This window comes from Ovis aries, chromosome 26, assembly GCF_016772045.2.
Source record: "Ovis aries strain OAR_USU_Benz2616 breed Rambouillet chromosome 26, ARS-UI_Ramb_v3.0, whole genome shotgun sequence".
Classification (NCBI taxonomy): Eukaryota; Metazoa; Chordata; class Mammalia; order Artiodactyla; family Bovidae; genus Ovis; species Ovis aries.
In genome coordinates, this window is record NC_056079.1 from 13,767,358 (window position 1) to 13,792,716 (window position 25,359).

General features: G+C 42.2%; 1 protein-coding gene across 6 annotated transcripts in view; it reads left to right on the forward strand.

The window, feature by feature from the left end:
* STOX2 (storkhead box 2) overlaps positions 1-25,359 on the forward strand; it is a 197,365-nt gene that overhangs the window by 114,310 nt on the left and 57,696 nt on the right. Inside the window, exon 1 of one of the 6 annotated variants that reach the window (XM_042241388.2) lies at positions 1-25,359. This exon is cut by the window's left edge and continues 25,260 nt beyond it; it is cut by the window's right edge and continues 21,444 nt beyond it. The exons of the other annotated variants lie outside the window; for them this stretch is intronic. The gene's annotated coding sequence lies outside the window, so the exon portion shown is untranslated. 6 annotated transcript variants of the gene reach the window in all.

A 25,359-nucleotide genomic window follows, 5' to 3' on the forward strand; every position in this document is an offset into this window, starting at 1 on the left:
TTAATTTAGAGAAGTAGTTGTCAACCTCCATAATAGTTGTCTTAGCCTTCATAGACTTCCTTTTTTTTTAACTGCAAATACTTAGGTGATGCTTCTGTTCCTAACCAGAAATATAAACTTACCTATACACATAATTTCAAAAGAATCGATTTGTTACCTCATTGTAAAAATAAGTGGGAACTAGAAGGTAATTTATAATAAAATAGTGTTTTGTCGATCACAAAAATTTTCATATGCTTGGAAAGGGCCCTCCAGAAGCCCTGATGGAGTTGTCAGATGCCTGCTCCTTCCAGAACAGTCACAGGTGCAAAGGCAGCTGAGCCAGGTGTCCTGCACTCGGGGCTCAAACTGTAATCCCCATGACCAGTTGCGGACAGTTTCCTGAAATGAGGACTAACTCAAGGCAACATTTCAAACAAAGCAAAGTTTGTTCCATGTCCAGTCGTAATCCTGGAAAAGTCAACATTAATTAAAACCTCAGGAAGCAGTTTTGTGTTAACATATAGAATGGAGTTCTGTTCTACACGCAGATAATTACAAATAAACGTTTAGCAGCTTGGATGCCCCCCTCCCCCACCGTGAACACTGGGAGGTACACGAGGGGAACACGTGTTCTGGGGGTCTGCTCTGGGCACTGCAGCACGTGAGCAAACGGGAACCTCCCCCTCCGAACCTCGGAGACACTCTCTCAGGCCTGGTGGCACACAAAACAGCCGCACGAATGTCCCGGACTTCTCTTGTGGGTTCCACCCTGTGGAAGCAGAAGCAAAAAGATGGAGAAAGGTTATTAGCGAGTTCACGTTCAGGGCTGCCTTTGCTTTAGACCTGGAACGTGGCGTTTGAGGATCAACTCCCTAGAGAACTGTAGGAGTGACTAGATCTAGAGTAGATAAGCCTGTCTACCTGTTCCAGAAAAATAGAAGGGAAATTGACGGGTGAGGCGTGAAAGATGAGATGAGCAGTCACAGGTGGGGCGTGGAAAGGGCAGAGCAGTTTGGTAGCTCCCGAGAAATCAACCCAGACTGAATCCTTGGTGTACTTGGTAGCTGCCTGATCTGGAAAAACCCTTTCAAACTCTTTTAGTCTCTTTCTTCACCTGCAACATGAACACTTATGCCTCATTTATAGGGTTAATATGGGAATTCATAGGATGATAATATATTGTAGTCATTGACATTGTGCCTGGGACCCAGATTGTACTTAAGATCTGCAGGCTTCCTCTGCCCCCTCCTGCAGTTCAGTTCAGTTGGTTCAGTCAATCAGTCTTGTCTGTACTCCAGGCCTCCCTGTCCATCACCAACTCCTGGAGTTCACTCAGACTCATGTCCATGGAGCCAGTGATGCCATCCAACCATCTCATCCTCTGCCGTCCCCTTCTCCTACTGCCTTCAATCTTTCCCAGCATCAGAGTCTTTTCCAGTGAGTCAAGTCTTCATATCAGGTGGCCAAAGCATTGGAGTTTCAGCCTCAGCATCGGTCCTTCCAATGAATATTCAGGACTAATTTCCTTCAGGATGGACTGGTTGGATCTCCTTGCAGTCCAAGGGACTCTGAAGAGTCTTCTCCAACACCACGGTTCAAAAGCATCAGTTCTTCGGCCCTCAGTCTTCTTTATGGTCCAACTCTCACATCCATCCGTGACTACTGGAAAAACCATAGCTTTGACTAGACAGACCTTCGTTGGCAAAGTAATCTCTCTGCTTTTTAATAAGCTCTCTAGGTTGGTCATAGCTTTTCTTCCAAGCAGTAGGCGTCTTTTAATTTCATGGCTGCAATCACCATCTGCTGCAGAGGTTTATAATAATGCTGTTTGCATTTCCAGGAGGGGGAACGTATGAATATTTGTTCTCTGCAATTTTTCTAGGTGCTTAATTTTTTGGTTCTTAACTTTTTTTTTTTTTGGTTCTTAATTTTCGAGGTAGAAAACCTGATGCTGTAGATGTACACTGAAGCATCCTGAATTTTGGTTGAAACAGAGCCTCTGTATTTTAGATGTGGAGTTTACATTTCAAAACATTTCTTGGAGAAAAAAGAATTTTTTTTTAAAATCACAAAAGAAATATTTTGTTGTAGGAACTTCAAATATTACCCTTGTAAATAAACTTAAACCTGAAGTCTCATCACTCCAATCTGACTTCTGATTTCTATAATAGAATTTTTAAATTCTTTTTAAATTGTTTCATGGTGTTTTATTATTGTTTTACTTTTTCTTTTTCTCTTTTTATTTTTTAAATTATGAAATACGATAATTTCATATTTAGAGACTTGGAAAATACAGAACAAGGTTACATATAGTTTCATTATATATTATAATTCTTTTTTAAGTAGAAAAATTAAGATTTTTAGTAGTAGTTTCAATGTCAAACTCTCAAAAATTAATAGAATGACTATGCAGGGAAGCAGAAGGATATAGTATACCTGAAAAGCACTATGAACCAATTCAACATAATTAAGATTTGTACAGTTTTCACACTGTTGTTGTTTTATTTATTTTATTTTTAGGCCATACCAAGCAGCATGCGGAATCTTAGTTCCCCCAACCAGGGATTGAACTCACACCCTGGGACTGCCAAGAAAGTCCCTGTAGTAGAATTTAAACTTCTTACTCCTTCAGCCTTCCTCCTGGTTTTAGCAAAGACTGTTCTTCCTTTGGAGTCTTTCTGTGCTGTCTTTTCGAAACTTTCTTACCTGACCTGCTGGAGTCATCCTTGTATAAAGTGTCCACCTGATTCCACTTATCGCTTCAGCCTGGCTTCTCTGTGTCTGCTGTGATTGATGTATATCTTTTTACATTTCTCCTGTAAGGGTTTTACGTGTTTTTGTTTCTTTCACGGTGGATCATGAGTTTATTGAATACACGGTTTTATTTTAGTGTAACAGTTATTTCACCTTCTAAGCCCCTATGGTAGTGGTGCTGTGTTTGTTTAAGAAAGTTGCTCAAAAATGAAAAATACAGACCACGGCATTGATATTATGATTATACAGGAATATTCTGTAGACAGAACTGTGTTGGAAGACCGAAAGTAAAAAAAAAAAAAAAAAACCAGATTGTGAAAAACCAAGAGCTTTTGGAGTACATTTAATCATAAATAAATTTATATAAGGGTGAAATACAGGTGCATGGAATTGTTATTTAGAATTACCAGCCTGCTTGTACTCTTGGAGGTGTTGTAAAAGATTGGTGACACGTGACTTTTTTGTCTTTATTTCAAACTTCATGCAGTTATTATCTGTTATAACCACTTGTGTGTCCTGTAAATGCTGTATCACTTTATTTCCATTATAACTAATGATTGAAATAAGGGTTTTATAAGAATGGACAATCCTCTAAAACATCTAGAGATGTAATTTTGTGGCCAAAGGATTGATGCTGTAGATATGATGACTTCTTTTTATTAATTACAAAGGCATTATCTTATTAATTTTAACAGCTTCTGAACTAGGCATCTTGAGTAAGGAGGGAAGTAATCATGACAGTGTCTTGAATTTACACTTGTATGCATTTTAATGAACTCCAAAACACTGCATGGGTATCAGATGCAGCATCCGATATGGGGACTGTGGTGATTTCCATTTCATTTGATGGACTTTTTTTCCCATTCCATTTGATGCGTTTCTCTTTCTCTGGGTCACTTCCTGCCTAAGAGAAAAGTTGCTGTGCGTGCTAAATTGCTTCAGTTGTGTCCGAGTTTTTGCAACCGCATGGACTGTAGCCCGCCAGGCTTCTCTGTCCATGGGATTCTTCCGCCAAGAATACTGGAGTGGGTTGCCATGCCCTCCTCTAGGGGATCTTCCCACCCAGGGATGGAACATGTATATCTCTTATGTCTCCTGCCCTGGCAGACAGGTTCTTTACCACTAGCGCCCCCTGGGAAGCCCAAAAGAAAGCTTCAGTTCAGTTCAGTCGCTCAGTCGTGTCTGACTCTTTGCCACCCCATGAATCTCAGCACGCCAGGCCTCCCTGTCCATCACCAACTCCTGGAGTTCACTCAGACTCAGGTCCATCGAGTCAGTGATGCCATCCAGCCATCTCATCCTCTGTCGTCCCCTTCTCCTCCTGCCCCCAATCCCTCCCAGCATCAGAGTCTTTTCCAGTGAGTCAACTCTTCTCATGAGGTGGCCAAAGTATTGGAGTTTCAGCTTTAGCATCATTCCCGCCAAAGAAATCCCAGGGCTGATCTCCTTCAGAATGGACTGGTTGGATCTCCTTGCAGTCCAAGGGACTCTCAAGAGTCTTCTCCAGCACCACAGTTCAAAAGCATCAATTCTTCAGCACTCAGCTTTCTGCACAGTCCAACTCTCACATCCATACATGACCACTGGAAAAAGTCTCTACTATGTTATTAAAACAAAACTCAGAAGCGTTTTAGAGATGTATTATTTCCTGTTAAGTAGTGCTGCCATCCATCCAGTTTAGATTAGAAAATTAACAAGCAAGAAACAAACTCATTTGTCACATTAAAAGGTTTATTGATATGCTTAGTTTTGTTCAGGGTATGCGTATGGACATTTAATATGGGGAATACTATTTCTTCCATAAATTTTGTCTCATCACAATTACAAAAAGAGAATTACAAGTGTAGTAGCATTTCTATAAATGAATTGTCTGTGAACACACTTTCAGCAAACAATACCTAATATTTGTCTTTTTTCCTATGATTTATTTGTTCTGATGATATTTATTGAGATGTAATTTTATATCTGTGTATCATGATAAAAATTTAGGAAAAAGAGAAAAAAAATTGGGCTTGCTTTTGACTTCTCTGGTGATCCAGGGGTTAAGACTTTGCCTTCCATATGTAGAGGGTGCAGATTTGATCCTTGGTTGGGGAGCTAAGATCCACATGCCTTGGGGCCAAAAAACCAAAACATAAAATAGGAGCAATTCAAATAAAGACTTTAAAAATGGTCCACATCAAAAAAAAAAATTTTTTTATAAAGCAATTTGTCTCTCATATCATTTTCCCCCAAGAATTCATTTTTATTGTATTTGCAAAAGTATCCTTCGCCACAGATAGTTTGAGAAGTGCTGGTATAATTAATCCATCTGAAGTTGAGGTAGCAAGCAGACATTTGGTTTGTAAGCACATCTTAGAAACACTCCTTTATCTGGGAACTTTTTAGAAATGCATATACATTGTGATTTTCCTGTGACATGCAGGGTTTTTATCATATCATTTGTTCCCTATTCTTTTAAAAGAATGATAGTGTTTTCGTTCAAGTTAATTTCCCATCACTTTGTATACAGTAAGATTTTATTACCAGAGTTTGCTCTTTGAACTGCTATAGCTTCTGTGTGATACCTTTGGTCTTCATAACTCTTTGTGACTTTGGAGATCACATTCTACCTAATTTTAGGATGTTTTGAAACGCACTTCAGATTTTTTTTTTTTCTAGCCCTGAACGGTAACGTCAGTCAGCTCTGATTTAAAATGCTCTTTTAATAGGTTACTCATTATAGATATTTTTTATTTGAATGAATTGTTTTTAAAACGAGAGCCATTGTGATAAAGTAGAGTCAGCTCCTTGGTGTATATAGGATAGAAGATGGTTTTCAGATTTTGGACGTATAAAGGTTTTCAGAGTTAACCAGGTAATTTGGATTTTTAAGTGATTTATAGCAGTCATTTGGTACCTTGGGCCTAAGGATGGTGTATTGGTTTCCTTGGGTTGCTATAGCAACGTGCCATAAATTAGGTGACTCACAACCACAGAAATATATTCTCTTATAGTTCTGGAGGCCAGAAGTCTGGAACCAAGGTGGTGGTGTCAGGGCCTGACTCCCTGCAAGAGTCTCAGGAGCGAGTCTTTGTCACCCTCTTGCAGTGTCTGGTGGCTTCAGGCTGTCCTTGTATCGTGGCTATATCACTCCAATCTCTGCCTCTGTCTACACACCGCCTCTCCTCTGCTCTGTGTCTTCTCCTCTGTCCCTGGTAAGGATGCTCATCATTGGATGTAGGGCCCACCCAGCCAAGCCAGAGCTTCCCTGGTGACTCCGTCAGTAAAGAATCCGCCTGCAGTGCAGGAGACCTGGGTTCGATCCCTGGGTTGGGAAGATCCCCTGGAGAGGGAAATGGCAACCCACTCCAGTATTTGTGCTGGGGAAATCCCGTGGACAGAGGAGCTTGCTGGGCTGTAGTCCATGAGATTGCAAAGAATTGGGCACGACTGAGCGACTAACACTGAGCACTGAGCAGCTAATCCAGGATGATCTTATCTTGAGATCCTCAATTTATCACGTCTACAAAGACCTCCCCACTGCTGACCTCGCCTTGCTGCTGCAGGGTCTTAGCTTCCCCGACCAGGGATTGAACCTGAACCTCTGGCAGTGAAAACGAGGATCCTAACCCCAAGACAGCTCAGGAATTTCCTACAAAGGCTTTTTTCTTTAATAGGGTCTCAATTGCTGGTTTTGAGGGTCACCACTCAATCCATTACGGATGGTAACAGATCTTATAATTACTGAGCACCTCCTGATGTGCTGCAGTGGTTGCTGGAGGCATGTGAGCTGTGGTAGAGTGAGAAGGGCTGATTGTGGGGGTTGGTAGCCCTGGGTCTGGGTTCAGGTTCTGGTAGTCTCCTAGCTCTGTGACCTGGGGGCCTGTTTTTCAGTTTCTTTGCACCTCGCCTTCCTCCTCTGCAGTGACCTGGTGAGCAGACGCAGTATGCCTGAACATTCTCCACGTGTGATAGATATGTCAACGGTGATCATGATTTCAAATACGGTGGTCCCTCATTTGAAGATGCACTTTTTTATATTTCCGAAATCAAGGTGCCTCAACATTCACTGTTTCCCTGACTTCGTGAATTCACAGTCCCATCCATGCCTAATGTTTTCTTGGCACTCCTGAAGCCAAGAAAACACCTCATTGCTGTGTTTACAAACTAGTTAGGTCCAAAGGACTAAAGAAGTATTTAAATGATGTCCTAACAGTTTATTGGCAATTTGAAAACTTCTTTTCCCCCCTTTGATTCTTAATTAACTCCAGTAACCTACTAAGGAGATGCGTGCACACGCTCAGCACTGCACAGCTTCTCAGACCTGGGAAGGAGATTGGACACTGTCACCCTTATTCATACTCTACGCCAATTTCTGCATAACGGTGCTTTTGATCAAAGTAACCACCCTAGAGCCAGCTCTTCAGAGGCATTGCTGTCAGCGAGAATGTAGCACAATCCAATTTGAAACCATGAGATAACACCAGCTGGTTGGTCGTGTGATGTCCAAGAGAGGTCATCATGTTTTCTAATTTGGTGATACTAAATTTACTTCCTAATCAGCAACATAAAAGCCTGGATGTAAGAATTTCTTCTTCTTCATTATCTTAAATAATTGGCACCCTATATTTTATTCTAAACATAAATTGCCTTTGTACATTTCCAACCCCATTTATTTTAATGCTTCAAAATTTTGTTTTCTATTTGCATAAAGTAATTGTTCAGTAAATGCGTGTTGAAGAAACTTGTGTCAAATAAACTAGTTTTCATTTAAAGTATAGTGTGAAAGTGTTGGTCACTCAGTCGTGTCCAATTCTTTGCTACCCCATGGACTGCAGCCTGGCAGGCTCCTCTGTCCATGGGATTCTCCAGGCAAGAATACTGGAGTGGGTAGCCATTACCTTCTCCAGGGGAATCTTCCCGACTCGGATCAAACCTGGGTCTCCAGCATTGCAGGCAGATTCTTTACCGTCTGAGCCACCAGGGAAGCCCATGTTTCATTTAGGCTAACACCGAGAGGAAACATTCAGGAGACACAGAGCTTGGTGTCGGATTGTTTGGGTTTTGATCTGTTACAGCTAACCAGACATTTTTAAAGAAGCAAGCTCTCATCTGGCTTCTTTTGCCTAGGCCAGAGATGAGGATGATGAGTTAGTATTTGAAAAAGCATTAGTCATCTTCAGTTTATCTTTATGAACCAAGTTAATTACTCTAGGAGATGACCATCCTGAACTCTGAGGTCAGTGTACAGATGGAGTCTTTGAGTAATATGCATTGGTTCATACTAGTCATTCTCACCCATTCTTTTGGCTCTCCTCCTACTCCTCGGTTCTTTCATTTATTCAAAAAATACTTCTTGGGACTTCCCTGGTGGTCCAGTGGTTAAGACTCTGCACTCCCAACGCAAAGGGCCGAGTTTGATCCTTAGATCCTACATGCCTCAACTAAGACCCAGTGCAGCCAAATAAATAAATTCTCAAAAAAAAAAAAATGTCTTGAGCACCCCAGTATTTGTGTACTGGGATCTGTTCTGCATCATCCTGCTGAGCATATGATGATAAGCAAGGTGGACATCATGTGATATACGCAAAACACTTAGCCCAGTGCTGGCACATAATAAGTTATTAGCAACCAGTAGATAAAATTCGTATTAATATTATCAAGTTCACGTATTGTGCATTAGAAAGCTCCACCAGAAGGAGCACAGGGATGTCCTGTAAATCAATAGATCGTGAATTTTTTGTTCTAGACGTTGGCTGGAGAGAGAATGGGGGACTTCTCTGTGCTAACAGACCTGATGAGCCCCCTGGGGACGTTCGTCCCTTCATTGTGCCCGGCGGCCGACTACCGCTCGTCAGTTATTAGATTGCACATGTGTTGACGGATCTGTCCTCAACCCATTAGAAAATATGCGTTGTCCTCAGGGGTATGTAGTACATCAAAAGTGTCTAAAACCCTCAAGGATTAGTAAGTAGTTAGCCTTCATGCCTAATGTGTAAACAGCAGAGGAATCTTTGATTTGGGCTCAATCAGTGTAATTTTGATGTTAACAGATCAGCAGCCAACAATTAAATAAACTTTGACACTGAGAGTAGATGAACACAGTCCAATTTGCTGTTGATCGATCAACCAGCTAATTTTGTTTTAGTTTAGACATTTGTTCGGCACTTTTCTCATGCATTTGTGATGCACATATGTGCAAAGCTTCTTGCTTGCAAAAAACAGCAAAACAAACAAAAAACCCTTAGATAATTATGGAACATTCATGACTCACTCCATCATACCAGACCTAAGGTCTAAGGTCTGGTACTCCTTAGTACTCCATCGTACTAAGACCTGAGGTCTTAGATCTGGTCTCAGGCATTTGCTGAAGGGTCACTAAGAGGCTTCTGATTCTTCTGAGCTCATACCTATGTAATCCTTCCACCTCCTTCTTTAATTTTTATTTTTCATAGTTCTCCAGCTCCCTTTTAATTGTATTCTTCCCCTTTTTAAAAAAAATTTCATATTGCATAATTGAATTGGTAAATCTACTTCTCGGGAACTCCAGAAAGAGAAGAAAAAAGCTCTCTATTTGTAAAACGTGGGCCAACTGTTGTTTCAACCTGAGAAAACAGATGGCAGGACCTTTATAGAACTGCAAGTCTAGTGCAGGCTCAGATGGAGAGATAGGTGATGTTTATAAAGATTTTTCTCTATCATGTTTTTTTTCAAACACTCATTTTGTAAAAGTTGGTTTCCTTTTGAAAGCACTCTTATTGACATGAAGTTATTTTTTAACATTATCCTAGTCATAAAGAATGGAAAAGGCAATGGCACCCCACTCTGGTACTCTTGCCTGGAAAATCCCATGGATGGAGGAGCCTGGAAGGCTGCAGTCCATGGGGTCACTAAGAATCAGACATAACTGAGCGACTGTACTTTCACTTTTCACTTTCATGCATTTTCGAAGGAAATGGCAACCCACTCCAGTGTTCTTGCCTGGAGAATCCCAGGGACAGGGGACCTGATGGGCTGCCGTCTATGGGGTCGCACAGAGTTGGACACGACTGAAACGACTTAGCAGCAGCAGTGGCAGCAGTCATAAAGAAATAGGCATTGACCTTTGTGTTGCTATTTAGTATTACAGGTCAGTTCATCCAACTGCTGGGACATTGAGTTCCAATTCTGACAGTAAGGAGTTAAAGCTTGTCTAGAAAAACATATGATTCTGGGATGCGCTCAGCTTTCAGAGTGGCATACAAAAGAAGCTGAGAGATCCTTAAATTTAGTAAGGTTTGGGCTTCCTTGGTGGCTCAGAGGTTAAAGCCTCTGCCTGCAGTGCGGGAGACCCGGGTTCGATCCCTGGGTCGGGAAGATCTCCTGGAGAAGGGAATGCCAACCCACTCCAGTGTTCTTGCCTGGGAAATCCCATGGATGCAGGAGCCTGGTGGCCTACAGTCCACGGGGTCGAAAAGAGTCGGACACGACTGAGTGACTTCACTTTCACTTTTCATTATTCCAGATGGAAGTTTAGGCTGCAAGACAACACCAGCCCTTCATCTTTAAACACATTTAATCATTTAAGTACGTTAATTGTTGGTATAGGATGTTATGGGGCAATGACCTTGTGTTTGCAAAGCTGACAATCCAGGAACCCTCTGTCCATGAGCAGGAGTAGTAATTCAGTCTTTCCGTTGATAAACTTAGCTGATGCAGGGAGTCATTTTTTTCTTTTTAATTGGAAATATTTTATTTCAGCTGAAAATACCTTTTTTTATGTAAGGCTAAGGACTCTTATTTGCATATGAATATGCACAGTTTTTCTTATGAAAATCATACCCATAAAACACTGTCTATGATTTCCAGTTTGGGTTTCTGTAAAAAAGGATGAAAATGGGTTGATAAGAGTATTCAGTATACTCATCTGTCAACTTTTGAGTGTTTAGAATTTTCCATGTTAAAAATGTTTTTAGAATAAAAATATGAAGAAATAAAGCTATCGAGCATTTAAAATATATGAGGAGAAATGGAAGCATAGAAATTATTTTTAAGTTTTATGATAATGTGCATGTTCAGTTGCTAAGTCGTGTCCGACTCTTGGTGACCCCATGGACTATAGCCCTCCAAGCTACTCTATCCATGGCATTTCCTAGGCAAGAGTATTGCAGTGGGTTGCTATTTCCTTTTCCAGGGGATCTTCCCAACCCAGGAATTGAACCCAGGTTTCCCGCATTGCAGGCAGATTCTTTACCCTCTAAGCCACAAGGGAAGCCCTTATGATATGTACTGAGTACGAAAGAGTAAGGCAACTATTAATTTCACAGTTGCAGAATTTGGAGGTGGGAGTTACGGAGACAGATCTCCTTTTAGCTGAGGACAGAGCTGTCATAGGACAGCCATTCATTGGTGAGAAAGCAAACTGACTTATTTGATTATAGCATGTTTCTTTATTTGGTGATTTAGTCGCTAAGTCATGTCCGACTCTTGAGACCCCCATGGACTGTAGCCTTCCAGGCTCCTCTGTCCATGGAATTCTTCAGGCAGGAATACTGGAGTGGGTTGCTGTTTCCTTCTCCAGGGGATCTCCCTGACCCAGGAATTAAACCCGGGCCTCTTGCATTGCAGGCAGATTCTTTACCAACTGAGCTACAAGGGAACCCCCGCTCCAATAAATTATTTTGTCCTTCAGATTGTATAGATCATTTCCAGGTTGCATGTGCATTTTAAACAAACGTTAGTAGCGCTCGCATTGGCTCTGATGGGAGCAAGGTTCTCTGAGTGCCTATTAGAAGTACGTTTAGAAATGGGAGCCCTGGCCTTTCTCTGGAGAAAAAGTTTTGTGAAAACAAAAAGGTTCAGTTTTCTTGGAAGATGATAAATGATGCAGAAGGTTGAGGAAAACCATGTGTAATGAAGTTGTTTTACATTCCTGAAGCCAAAGCACACCATTGTAGTGGCGACTCAGGGCTTCCCCGTTGGCTCAGTGATAATCCACCTGCAGTGCAGGAGTCGCAGGAGACACAGGTTCAATCTGTGGGTCAGGAAGATCCCCTGGAAGAGGGCATGGCTACCCACTCCAGTGTTCTTGCCTGGGAAATCCCATGGACAGAGGAGCCTGGTAGGCTGCGTTTCATGGGATCAAGAGGAGTCGGGCATGACTTAGCGACTAAACAACAGCAGGGACTCTGTAATTTAGGATTTGACTAAGACTTCTGGGAATGATCCCTTGTGCTTGTTCAATATATTTTTTCATCTTTGGTTTGTTTTCTTAGGATGCGTCATCTCCTCTGTCCTTGCTAAGAACTGTAGTCATCTTATCCTCCCTTCAGAATGTATTTCTTTAAGCTCTTTAAAAAGCTTCACTCACGAAATGCTTAATGTTCTAAATCTGAATAATACATTTTGAATGTAGCTACATAGCTCCCTTAGGATGCCAGTTTTTTAAATGGAACAATTTAAAATATTTTCTATGCAAATGGGCACTCGGGATGTAAGTATTTTGATAAGCATGCAGTCATCTTTTCAAGGTATAACTGGTCTCATTCTAAAACACATGTGAGGTATTTGCTGGATTCGAGGTCACAAGCGATTTTTGACTGTTGCAGATGACCTCTTGTGTTTAATAAAAGAGCAGGGTGCCTAGTGATTAAAATCATGATGGACTTTTGTTGTCAGACTGACTTGATTTCCCATTCTGAGTCCAGCATTTATTTGCTGTGTGACATCAGGCCAATTATATACCTTTTCTTAGCCTTAATTTGCTGTCATAAGACTTAACTACTTCAGAGATGATTGATGTGAGGATTAAGTGGGATTATGTATGTGAAAAGTGCCAAGCACATAGCAAGAAGGTAATAGTAACTAATATTTAACTGTTTGCCTCAGCATTTATGTATGTGCACGCTCAGTCATGTCCAACTCTTTGTGACCCATGGACTGTAGCCTTCCAGGCTCCTCTGTCCATGGGATTTTCCAGGCAAGAATACTGGAGTGTGTTGCCATGCCCTCCTCCAGGGGATCTTCCCCACCCAGATCAAACCCCCCACCTCTTGCATCTCCTGCATTTGTTGTTGTTCAGGCACCCAGTAATGTCCTATTCTTCGTGACCCCATGGACTGTAGCACGCCAGGTGTCCCTGTCCCTCACCATCTTCTGAAGTTTGCCCCCAAGTTCATGTCCATTGCATCAGTGATGCCATCTAGCCATCGCATCCTCTGCCATCCCCTTCTCCTCCTGCCCTCAATCTTTCCCAGCATGAGAGACTTTTCCAATGAGTCGGTTCTTCGCATCAGGTGACCACAGTACTGGAGATTCAGCTTCAGCATCAGTCCTTCCAAGGAGTATTCAGGGTTGGTTTCCCTTAAGATTGACTGGTTTGATATCCTTGCTGTCCAAGGGACTTTCAGGAGTCTTCTCCAACACCACAGTTCAAAGGCCTCAGTTCTCTGGTGCTGTGCCTACTTGATGGTCCAGCTCTCACAACCGTACGTGACCACTGGGAAAACCATAGCCTTGACTGTACAGATCTTTGTCAGCAGAGTAATGTCTCTGCTTTCAAAAACACTGCCTAGGTTTGCTATAGCTTTCCTGCCAAGAAGCAGTAGTCTTCTGATTTCCTGGCTGCAGTGATTTTAGAACCCAAGAAGAGGAAATCTGTCAGTGCTTCCATTTCCTGCATTTACTGGTGTATTAATTGTGTTGTTTGTGGGGCCGATCTGTCTTTTGCTTTTCATACAGTGTACATCCCCAGATGTGCCCTGTTGCTTCCATCCTTTGAGTATACAAAGAATTCAACTCTTCCTCTAGCTGTATACGTTATTTAATCTCTTCGTGGGACTTCCTTGGTGGTCCAGCGGTGTCCAGTGCAGGGGGATACAGTTTAGCCCCTGAGATATCCCACGTGCCTCACGGCCAGAAAAACCAAAACACAAAACAGAAAATAAAGACTTTCAAAGTGGTCCAGGGTTTCAAAAAATCTAAAATAAAGTCCCTTCCTGTGCCTGTTTCCCTGTGTGTAAAAGGGGCCAACAAGAGTACGACCTCACTGAGTTGTGAGGACGAAGTGATAGTTGCTTGCTCCTCAGCACTCAGTACACGTTTGCTCTTTTTTGGGGTATTATATTCCTTTCTTGAAGTGCCTCTCTGCCCCTATTCTTAGTGAAGACTCCTTGCTGGTCACCACCTCTGCTGCATGTTTTGGGGTGCTCCCAAGCAGAGCCTGATGTTCCTGCTTGTGCGTCCCAGCACCATTTTATACACAACAATATTGCGTCCGGTGCATTGAATTACAATTAGTTGTCTTTACACTTGATTCTGTGCTCTCCTAAGTTAAAACAAGACTCTGTTGTAGCAAGTTTTTACGTAAGGGTAAAATCGAGAGCAATGCTTGACAAGGACATGGAGCTTTCTTTACTTTCAAAAGTAAAAGCCAACAAATAGACTGTTTTTACGATGCACGTTTATAATTTGTTCTTGAGCTGGTATGTAGCATTTCAAAATGGGCAGCTGGAATGTTTTCCAATTTAGAGCCTCAGCACTGGTGGTTTCACACGGAGTTTGGGGAATTATCACCAGGCAGAGACTTGGGTGCACCCGGGCCTGTGACTCTAGAGACTGTGTTGCCTTTGGAAAAGCTATTAACTCATTAATGCTTTATTTTTTAAATTGAGGTGATGAGTCCTAGCTTAACTGCGTTGCTGTTAGGATTACATGAGAGATGATGTAAAATCCTGTTCTCGGTTCTTTGGTGGTGCTCAGGAAATCTTAGACCCTTTCTTCTCCCTGCCCCCAGTTTATCCATACTTATGTTTATAGATCGGGAGAAAAAGAGTATGTGTTATCTGTTTACTCAAGTTCCACACAGTAGTGGTGTTCTCATTTTGATGTTTTTAATGTCCTAGTGGGGAAATTGAAGCTGTTGCCATCAGAGTTGGGGAGAGTGTTTACAGTGTTCACAGAAAGATCAGACAACAAGGAAAGAAGCATAAATATAGCATACGGGAGAGAAGGCGGGCTCAGAAATGACCTCGAGTCGTAAAAACTCGGAAGTCAAACCGAACAAATAAACGTGTGCGTGCTTAGTCACTACGTCGTGTCCGACTCTTTGTGACCCCATGGACTGTGCCCGCCAGCTTTCTCTGTCCGCGGCATTCTCCAGGCAAGAATGCTGGAGTGGGTTGCCATTTCCGCTTCCAGGGGAATCTTCCTGACTCAGGAATCAAACCTGTGTCTCCCACATCTTCTGCATCGGCCGGTGGATTCCTTACCACTGAGCCATTTGGGAAGCCCAAACAAATAAATAGGCGGGCTTTAAAAGAATCACGGTATTAATTCTTTAAGCATGGGATTCAAAGTTATCACTGTCCTTCTTTTCTCCTATATCTTTAATTTCCAGAAGCTGCCTTTATAGTCCTGATACTTTGGACTTACAATTTGCTGTACTTTCTTCAGTTTACTATTTCAGATTTTCATCAAATATTTTTATAATTTTTAGTCATGTTTATTTATGAGTTGTTTTTTCAGGCTGAGAGGGTCTTACAGTTCTAGGAATTTTTCTAAATCATACTCTATATTGTGTGCTTTCATTTATTTGTATTGAAAAATAAAAATTTCAATTTTATTGAGCATTTACCCTCCACCTCTGGCCACGTTACCTTTCTGAACTTTTCTCCCATCATGTATGTACCTCCGAGAGGGTTTAAGGTCTCCCAGAGATAGGTAATAACTTGAATTAAAAATCATAAAATTTTCCTTTTAGGCCTGCTATTCTCTCCATTGTACAGGATTTTTTATTATATTTGATTAATGTGCTAACTGCACGACATGTATTAAATTACATTGTTATTTCCTAGAAAGGGTAGCTGAAATTCTTTTAGCTTTTATTTCTCCGGGTAGACTAAATCACTTAAAAATTAATTCATCCCTATACTCAGTGCACGTTGACTGTGGGCCTGGCCAAGGTCTAGATGCTGCTGGGCATTTATCTGAGGCTCTATGCTGGCGAGCAGAGGCCTCATGGACCTTCGGACCGACAGAGAGAACAGACCAGGAGGAGAATGAAACTGGCGGACAGGAAATTGAGAAGCAGGGACTCTGACCCAGGCAAGGACCTGGAGGAAGAGTGCTGCGCCGCAGGAATCAGTGGAGACTACATTGTGGCTGAGGCTCCTGAAGCGGTGGTGAAGACCCTGAGGACCACGGGACACCCTCAGCTGCCTCCATCAAGCAGGTGGCCTCATAAAGCCGAATTGATGCTTTTGAACTGTGGTGCTGGAGAAGACTCTTGAGAGTCCTTTAGACTGCAAGGAGATCAAATGAGTCCATCCTAAAGGAAATCAGTCCTGAATATTCATTGGAAGGACTGATGCTGAAGCTGAAACTCCAATACTTTGGCCACCTGATGCAAAGAACTGACTCATTGGAAAAGACCCTGATGCTGGGAAAGATTGCAGGTGGGAGGAGAAGGGGATGACAGAGGGTGAGATGGTTGGATGGCATCACCGGCTGAATTTGAGCAAACTCCGGGAGATAGTGAAGGACAGAGAAGCCTGGCATGCTGCAGTCCCTGAGGTTGAAGAGTTGGACACGGCTGAGCGACTGAACAAGAGCGAACCGGAGCGGTTAAAGGCGGGTCAGGGAAGTGATGCGACCACACTGAGACACGTTGCAAAGCCCCCTCTCCTGCAATGTGGAGAGAGGGCCTGGCGTGACAGGTCAGGCAGCAGATGCAAGACCCAGAAAGGGAAATCCCATAGCTTCCTCTTCCCTGAGATTCCCGTCGGTGACTTAGAAAAAGGTCGTCTCTCCAGTTTTTTTAAAGGTAGGTGATGGACCATTCTCACTATCCCATGCTTTCCCTCTAACTCTTTTTAGTTCTTATCTGTTAAAGTGGCTTTGTTTTCTATGCAGTGAATAGCACTGGATTTCTAGTCTCCCTTTCTCAAAAACCTTCAGCACAGAAAGAAGGTGTGTATGAGTTTTCTCAAAAGACAAGAAAGAGAGTGACTGTAAAATAATCCAGGTCATGCATATTTCAAAACAGGAAAACTGCTGCAGAACCCACATGAGCCTTTATGTAAAAGGTATTTTAGCGGAGGGCTTAGCAGGGAGGTTTGTTCTATATACCTCAGAAACCGTAACATGCACCATTTCACAAATTAACCACGATTCAGAGTATTCTTCTAAACGTAAGAGTAAAGAATCAATCAATCACTGATTTTACCTTCGTTCTAAAAGCTTCACTGGAGCTTTTCCTTGGCTCTAAATTATTCGAAACTGGCTGTATGGTCAAAAGTATATACAGATTTCTTCAATATGTATTCGATTCCTTTTTACAAAAGTCGCATAGTTAGGGGGTTTTCTATTAAGTAATATGTTCACTGCTTTAAAAATTAGGAAGTTTGTAAAATTTTCAAAATAATTGGGGGTAAAGCCGAGGGAATTTAAAGGGCTATGAAATAGGAGGGGGCGTATTTTAGGAGTGTTCCTCCATCTGGACAGCCTTAAAGTCTATGGCAGTGGCTCCAGAACATGCCAGTGGAGGAACAGTCAGGTCTTTTGATTAAAAAAAGAGTTCCATGGTCAAGCTGGTCTGAGAAACACTGGATTAAACAAAGTTCACCTCTTGTCATTATGCTTGGAGTGCTAAAGATGCTAATGTGAGTGGTGACTCTCCCCAGCCGGGTATAATGTGCTTCCCAGATGGATTTGACCACAAAAGTTTTTTAAAAGAAGTGCTTTCTGGGAGTAGTGTTTCCTGGAACTTCCTTTGGAAATGCTAATCTGTCTTGCGGGGGTGCCAAGATAAAGTGAGGTACAGGGATGTGGTTCCTAACCCCACACCTGTTCCCTCTTCAGCCTTGCACGGAGAGTGCCTGTTTACTCTGCCCACTGATGGACTGTCTCTTGTTCATTTCCCGGGCAAGCCCAGGACACCACTTACAACAGTCTGAGTCATAGGTGACTTGATTCAGTGTTTTTTCCTGTGCCAGGTACTGTTAATGAGATATGTATTTTTATTGTACTCATTTGGCAGTGGTGGGGGGTGGGGGGGCGCGGCACTGTGCCACATGGCCTTCAGAATCTTAATTCCTTGACCAAGGATTGAACCTGAGCCCTGGCATTGAAAATGGTGGGTCCTAATCACTGGACCACCAGGGAATTCCCTGTATTCACATTACCGATGAGGAAACCAAGACCCCAGGAGGTTAAAAACTTTTGTAAAGTCACACAGGTAAGAAGTGCTGGGCGCATGGGATGTGCTCGGTCAAGGTGTGACTGACAGATTGACATCTGCTGTACCTGAGCCTGTGCTGTTCACCAGTTTTGTTTTTATAATAATTCAATTTTTACTTTCACATAGGTAGTTACGTATACAGTCAGATAACAACTGTTACAGTCAGTTCAGTCGCTCAGTTGTGTCCGACTCTTTGCGACCCCATGGACTGCAGCACAGCCAGGCCTCTCTGTCCATCACCAACCCCTGGAGTTTACTCAGACTCATGTCCATTGAGTCGGTGATGCCATCCAACCATCTCATCCTCTGTCGTCCCCTTCTCCTCCCGCCTTCAATCTTTCCCAGCATCAGGGTCTTTTCCAGTGAGTCAATTCTTAGCATCAGGTGGCCAGATATTGGAGTTTCAGCTTCAGCATCAGCCTTTCCAATGAATATTCAGGACCGATTTCCTTTAGGATGGACTGGTTGGATCTCCTTGCAGTGCAAGGCATGCTTACAAGCAGTAAGCACATTCACACTATCTCCCCTGTCCAGTACAGTTGGTCCTCTGTGTCTGCAGGTTTTGCAAATGCGGGTTCAAACAACTGCTGATAGAAAACATTTTTTAAAAATTTCCAGAAAGTTCCAAAAAGCAACTTGAATTTGCCTTGCGCTGACAACTGTTTACATAGCGTTTGCATTATATTAATATTAGGTATTGGAAGTAATGTAGAGATGATTTAAATATATGGGAAGATGTGTAAAGGTTAAATGCAAATATTATGCAATTTTGTATATGTGCCGACAAAGGTCCTTCTAGTCAAGGCTATGGTTTTTCCAGTGGTCATGTATGGATGTGAGAGTTGGACTATAAAGAAAGCTGAACACTGAAGAATTGATGCTTTTGAACTGTGGTGGTGGAGAAGACTTGGAGAAAACTCCCTTGGACTGCAAGGAAATCCAACCACTCAATCATAAAGGAAATCAGTTCTGAATATTTATGGGAAGGACTGATGCTGAAGCTGAAACTCCAGTACTTTGGCCACCTGATGTGAAGAGCTGACTCACTGGAAAAGACCCTGATGCTGGGAAAGATTGATGGCAGGAGGAGAAGGGGATAACAGAGGGTGAGATAGTTGGATGGCATCACCGACTCAATGGACATGAGTTTGAGTAAGTTTTGGGAGTTGGCGATGGGCAGGGAAGCCTGGTGTGCTGCAGTCCATGGGGTTGCAAAGAGTCGGACACGACTGAGCGACTGAACTGAACTGATATGTAAGGTACTTGTGCATCCTTGGATTTTGGTATCTTCGGTCATCCTGGAATACCCCCAACTCCTCATAGGTTCCAAGTGAAAAATACAGTCACCTGTCACCCTCCATTTCCCACCATTTCTAATTCTCACTTTCCAGGGGCACTCCCTTTTGACTCTTTTAGTTGTTTCTTTGGTATTTATTCAGGTTTCTAAACAATGTGCTTGTGATGCTGTGTTTTGCTTTTTAAGTTAAAATTTTTATCTAAAAAATAGGCTAAATGAAAATTTAGTGTCCTTATATACTGACTTCCCATCCCCTTATCCTCCCAGTGCAGTTACACAGGAATTCAAAGATAAAGTCAATAATCAATGTTCATGGTATGATGGCTATATAACTTTCATTCTCTGAAGCACCAAGAATTGTAGGAATACATTTACTTTTTTATACAACTTTGTCTATCCATCCACCCAGCTATTATGTACCTACCTTATGTACCGTTAGAGAGTAGTTGCAAATATCATGGCACTCATAAATAACATGACATTTCATCCTTTCTTGTTTCTTAAGGGCAAGGATGTTCTTTTTCATAATGAAGCTAGAATGACCAAATTCAGAAAGTGGAGCATTGCTAAAATACTATCTAGTCTACAGATCTTATTTAAATGTTTCCTATGATCCCAATAATGTTCTCTATGGCTGTTTTTCATCTTATTTTTAGATTACAAGCTCTCGTCAGTCATCACATGCAGCATTGATTGCATGTCTCCAGTATTTTAATCTAGAAGAGTTTTCTAGCTCTTCTTGGCTTACATGACGGTGAAAGTTAAAGTCGCTCAGTCATATCCGACTCTTTCCGACCCCATGGACTATATAGTCCATGGAATTCTCCAGGCCAGAACACTGGAGTGGGTAGCCTTTCCCTTCTCCAGGGGATCTTCCCAACCCAGGCATCGAACCCAGGTCTCCCACATTGCAGGGAGATTCTTTACCAACTGACCCAGAAGGGAAGCCCAAGAATACTGGAGTGGGTAGCCTAGCCCTTCTCCAGGGGATCTTCCTGACCTAGGAATTGAACCAGGGTCTCCTGCACTGCAGGTGGATTCTTTACCAACTGAGCTACCAGACATGACGTTAACCTTTTTGAATGTTCCAGACTGGTGGTGTTGCAGAACGTTCCTCAGTATGAAGTTGTCTGATTATTTCAATTAGATTTAAACACCTGTGGTGGGGGTGGGGGCAAGAAGGGGGCTTCCCCAATGCTTCAGCAGGTAAAGAACCCATCTGCAATGTAAGAGACACACGAGACGTGAGTTCGATCTCCAGGTCAGAAAATAGCAACCCACTCCAGTACTCTTGCTTAAAAAATCCCATGGACAGAGAAGCCTGGTAGACTCCAGTCCAAAGGGTCATGGAGAGTCAGACACGACTGAGCGTACAAGCCAGCAGAAGAGGGGAACCAGAATCCTTCATAGGTTGTGCTGTGGTTTTCAGTATGTGGCATTAGCAGGCATGGTAGCTCTGTGTCATTGGTGATACTGTCTGACCATTTGGTTACAGTGGTGTCTGCTTGATTTCGTTTGTAATTTAAAAGTAATCTGTTTATTGTTCTGTTGTTCTGTTCACAGTTCCGAGACTGGGAATCTCTAACAACCTTTTAACCTGTGGCTTTACCAGGCATCAGTACTTCTTGCAGGGATTACTTTTATTGCAATGGTGGTGATCATTGCCAACTCTGGTTGTATAATACCTTCTGAAGCTATGAATAGCATTCACTTTTTTTTTTTTTAATTTAAAAAGCACTCTCCTTTTCTGCACAATCTGTAATTTTTTGTTTGTTTTTTAATCACAGTGAACTCTTGGATTCTGTTTTATTCACTGTGTCTTTTGCATACATGCTGTTTGATGCTTAACTAGTTACTGATTTAGCCATGAAAACCCTTTCAACTTGGTCCCTGAATCACTTGAGGTGTCACCATCAGGTTTTGAGCCTTTTTCCTGCTTTCTGGCGCAAAAAGATGTCCCTGATGCACTGAAGCGTTTCCTGCCTCAGACCTGGGGGCACAGGGGAGGTTAATCCTTTCTCTAAGGAACCTTTTTTGCTTGTAATGGGGAATAGTATTTAGAACCCAAGATCGTGAAGACTAGGTTGGCTTATTGGTACTTGTGTAACATTGCCTCTAGGGATTTCAGTGGACAAAGCTAGGGGGGAAAACACACACACAGATACGCATCACACACTTACACATCACAGAGCTCTTTCTCTCCTTTCCCCACTGCATATTTGTGTATGCCTTCTCCCACAATGTATTTACGAATTTTCTCAGTCTCACCACACACACAAAGTTGTTTCATAATGATGACACCCACACCACCATCCGCGGTTTGTTTTTTTCCCCTCTTGTATTATATTTAAACTTTCTTCACTCTCTTAATTCAGCTACCTCTCATCCATCTGCTTGTCCAGCTTCCAGAATTATTTGAGGGTGACATCTGCTTTCGTCTTCTCTCTCCTTCTCTCTTGTTCCTCTTCCTGTCGTTGTAGTGGGAGCTGGGAGCTACTGTTGACAGTCTACCATGTTTAACCAAGAGCCTCATCAGAGATGGTCCATCAGTTGGTTGCTTGGAGGGAGAAAGTAGACAATATTTACCTTTGATGAGACCTGAAACGGCCCTGCCAGTCATCTCTCCTTCACTTTCACAGCTGACCTTCTTCCCATAGCCCTCCAGACAAATTAGAATTCTGTACGGCTTTCTCAAGGTTTCTATTTCTAACCATCTCAGTGGGCGGGACTTCTTTCCCATGGGAAACGTTCATAGACCTGAAAAGAGACGTGGATGATACTGGAAAAGATGTGGCCTGCCTCTCTGACTCTGTGTTCGCATTGTGCCTGGTGGGCTCAGTACCACCAATCAGGCAGCCCTGGATGACTTCAGACAGAGAAAGGAGTTGACCTTCCTGCGAGGAAGCCAAGCCACTTACCCAGGTCTAATGATGATATCTTGATTTTCCCCATTTATTTGAAACAAGTGCAGACTTTTCCTATAAACTGTAACACTGGGGTTTTCAAAACCACTTTCATATCTGTTGTCTCTGCTTCTTCACAGTGAACATAGGCTCACATTCTAATGTTCTTGCTCCTTTGTTAAGGGCCCTCCTGGCTCAGACCATAAAGAATCTGCCTGCAATGCAGGAGACCCAGGTTCCATCCCTGGGTCAGGAAGATCCCCCTGGAGAAGGGACTGGCAATCCATTCCAGTAATTTCTCCTATATTAAATGTGTTAAGTGGAACACCGAAAGAGCAGGAGAAGTTTTGACCTTAGAATTCTAAGAATGCCTATGATATCAACTCTAGTTATGAGGTGTAACTGGAAATAGAATGGGAGTTTCTAAAAGGCCATCTCTGAGGCACCCATCCTCTCTGAAAGAGTTTGGGAGGTTTAGTTTATCTCGCTGAGCTTTGGTAAACAAAAGCTGGCATTTCTCTTTCCATGGGTTTTCAACTGCGAGCTGCTGTTTTCATCCTGCCCCCATGGTGGCACATTTTGGTGGGCAAATCTGAAATATATGGCATGCTTCACTGGCATGCTTTTTTGCTGAGAACCTCTTCTGGCACTTGCCATGTTGGCAGTTTTTATAGGGTCTTTTCATCGGTGCTCTATTTATTTACTCTGCTTGCATTGTGGAATTCTGGGTAAAAGGCTGCTTTAAATCAGAATCCAAAAAGAAATTAAAAAAAATATTTTTAAAGAACGTTTTTGGCTGAGAAGCTTGCGAACATTTCCACGTAAATCATCCTTGCCTCTTTCCAAACAGGAAGACCATCCTTCGCGACGTTCACGTTTTGGTTTTGCTTTGCTGCAGACTAGGTTTAGCGACAAATTCCATCTGGCTGAAGCTCCATGCAGTCTCTCTATTGATTGGTTATATTGGGACTTCATGGGAGTGTCCTTCAAATCGCTTTTCCCAGCATTTTTAAAAGCTCCATTGGGGGGAGGGGGAAAAGAGAGGGCGAGAGAGAAAAGGAGAAAGGACCCTGCATTGTTTCAGTTTGGGTCCAACATGCAAAACATAGTCCTAAATTTTTAATTAGCTAAGTGAGTGGTGAAAAGGGAAAGTAATATAACAAGCCTCGGTGAGCAGCTGGGATGTGTTGCCATGACGACAAGTTCAGCAGGCTGCCAGCGAGCATGTCAATGGGTAATATTGGGAGAGGGCTTTGAAACAGTGCCTGCTAGCCACAATGTGATTGGTCACGCCTCTGTTGTCTTTGTGTGAACCAGGGGATGCTGGGTAAGACCTACAGTGAATGCTCAGCTTGTCTCAAGGCTGCAATGAGGTAATGCTTCTGAATCTTTGGGGATTATGAGCTCCTGCCTCCAAAAGACTGCAGTCTCCAGTGTTTTCATTCCTATTTGCCTTAATGACCGACTATACCATGTTAAGAAGTTTTACAGCTGCTTTTATTCATTCTTTTATACGTGCATGTGTATATTATAGATAACACGTGTGTATGTTGAATATAGAATCTCAAGCGTATTCTAAAAAAAAGAGATAACCCTCCATATTAGTCATTCCGCTTAGAGTCAACATTTCTTTTGATTGCTGGCATCAGTGGCAATACCTATTGATGGAGAAATGATGTATTAAGGTGCATTTATGTTGGGTAAGCAAACTTGTTCATTTCTAGAGACTATTTTGGCGTTGATTACTTTCTGAAGTCTTTTATTTATTTTAAGTCTTTTAATAGATGTAAAGGGGGTTGTACAGAGTGTTGGCTTTGCTTGATCAGGAGGTGTGTGGTTCATTTTAGATTCCTTGAAATTAGTTGGTTTGTACCCTAATATATCTGATACAGTTTTTTTTTTCCTTTACTAATTGAAAGTAACATCTGACTGCTCCACAGTTATATGCTGAATAATGGTCTGACAGTTGAAACTTAAGCTCTAAAGGGGAGCTCTATTTACAGATGCAAAGATTTAGAAATGTTTATGGCCGGCTTGTGAAACAAATACATCAAGGTGCTGGTCTGACAGACACATGAGCTAAAATCCTAAGCCCTGATTCTGGTCCTCAATGATATGTGACTTGGATTCTCGCCAGGGTTTTTTCGGGTGGTTAGAGAGACTGTTTTTTTTGTTGTTGTTGTTTTTTGTTTTTTTAATCACATTCATAAACAGTAACCTAGTGCCCTGGAGAGGTCAGGGCAGCATCTCCTAAGGCTGTGGGTATAAGCTGGAGAAGCCAAGTGAATGACCTGATCCAGCACGTCACAGATGGAAAGGTGGTGAGCTGGCTGCTGGGCTGAGCTGTCGTATTGCCACCCTGTTGTATTTACCTCACAAAGAGTTCATAAAAATTTATAAGCCTTTAAATGGATAAAAAAAAAAAAAAAGAGTAAAAACCTTAACGGTAACAAATGGTTTCTGCTGCTCCTGCATAATGCAGTGAACTCTGCCAGCTCCCTCGCTTTATTTGAGGTCAGGCCACGGGCATGTGGTTGAAACCCGATGATTCTCCAGCCCCACCGTCACCATTCATGGAATCCGAGTCAGGATCTGGTCTTGCTGCAAACCACGCTTGCTTTCTTCTTTCCAAGCTTTTAAAGTCTGCCTTCATTTTACTCTTCTGGATGGTTTCTGTTTAGAAGTAAAGTAAACAAAGACTTATACACAGAGCCAAGGATAAATAAATGTGAAGAGTGTATCTAGGTTTTAAATAATTGGGTTCAAAATACTTGTGGCACCAATAGAATCTTGGGTTGTGACTTTTGCCAACATGTTGATTCTGTCTCGTGGCTCAAATGCTGCAGCTGAGCAGCCTGCCTTTACACCTTAGATGGGGAGGCCCTGGATGGATGCTAGAGTCTTTGTCTAAAACAAAGCAGAATGCAGTGACCCCGTGAAGCATGCAAGAAAAATCCACCTGTTGATAAACAGGCACTTTTTCTCTTATGAAAAATTTGATGTTCCCTTTCCTTCATTTCTTTGGGGTTATGTTACTTATGCAGCTTCAAATCACAGGCATGCCTTGCTAATTGAAACTGTTTTTTAAATTCATTAATGATTCAGAGTTTTCAGAGAATTGGATACTCTGGAATATGGTCCGGCTGTGACTGGCAGAATTTGTAACCCCGTGTTATCTTGCAGGCTGTGAGAGATCCATACTTTAAAATTCAGAAATCATATTT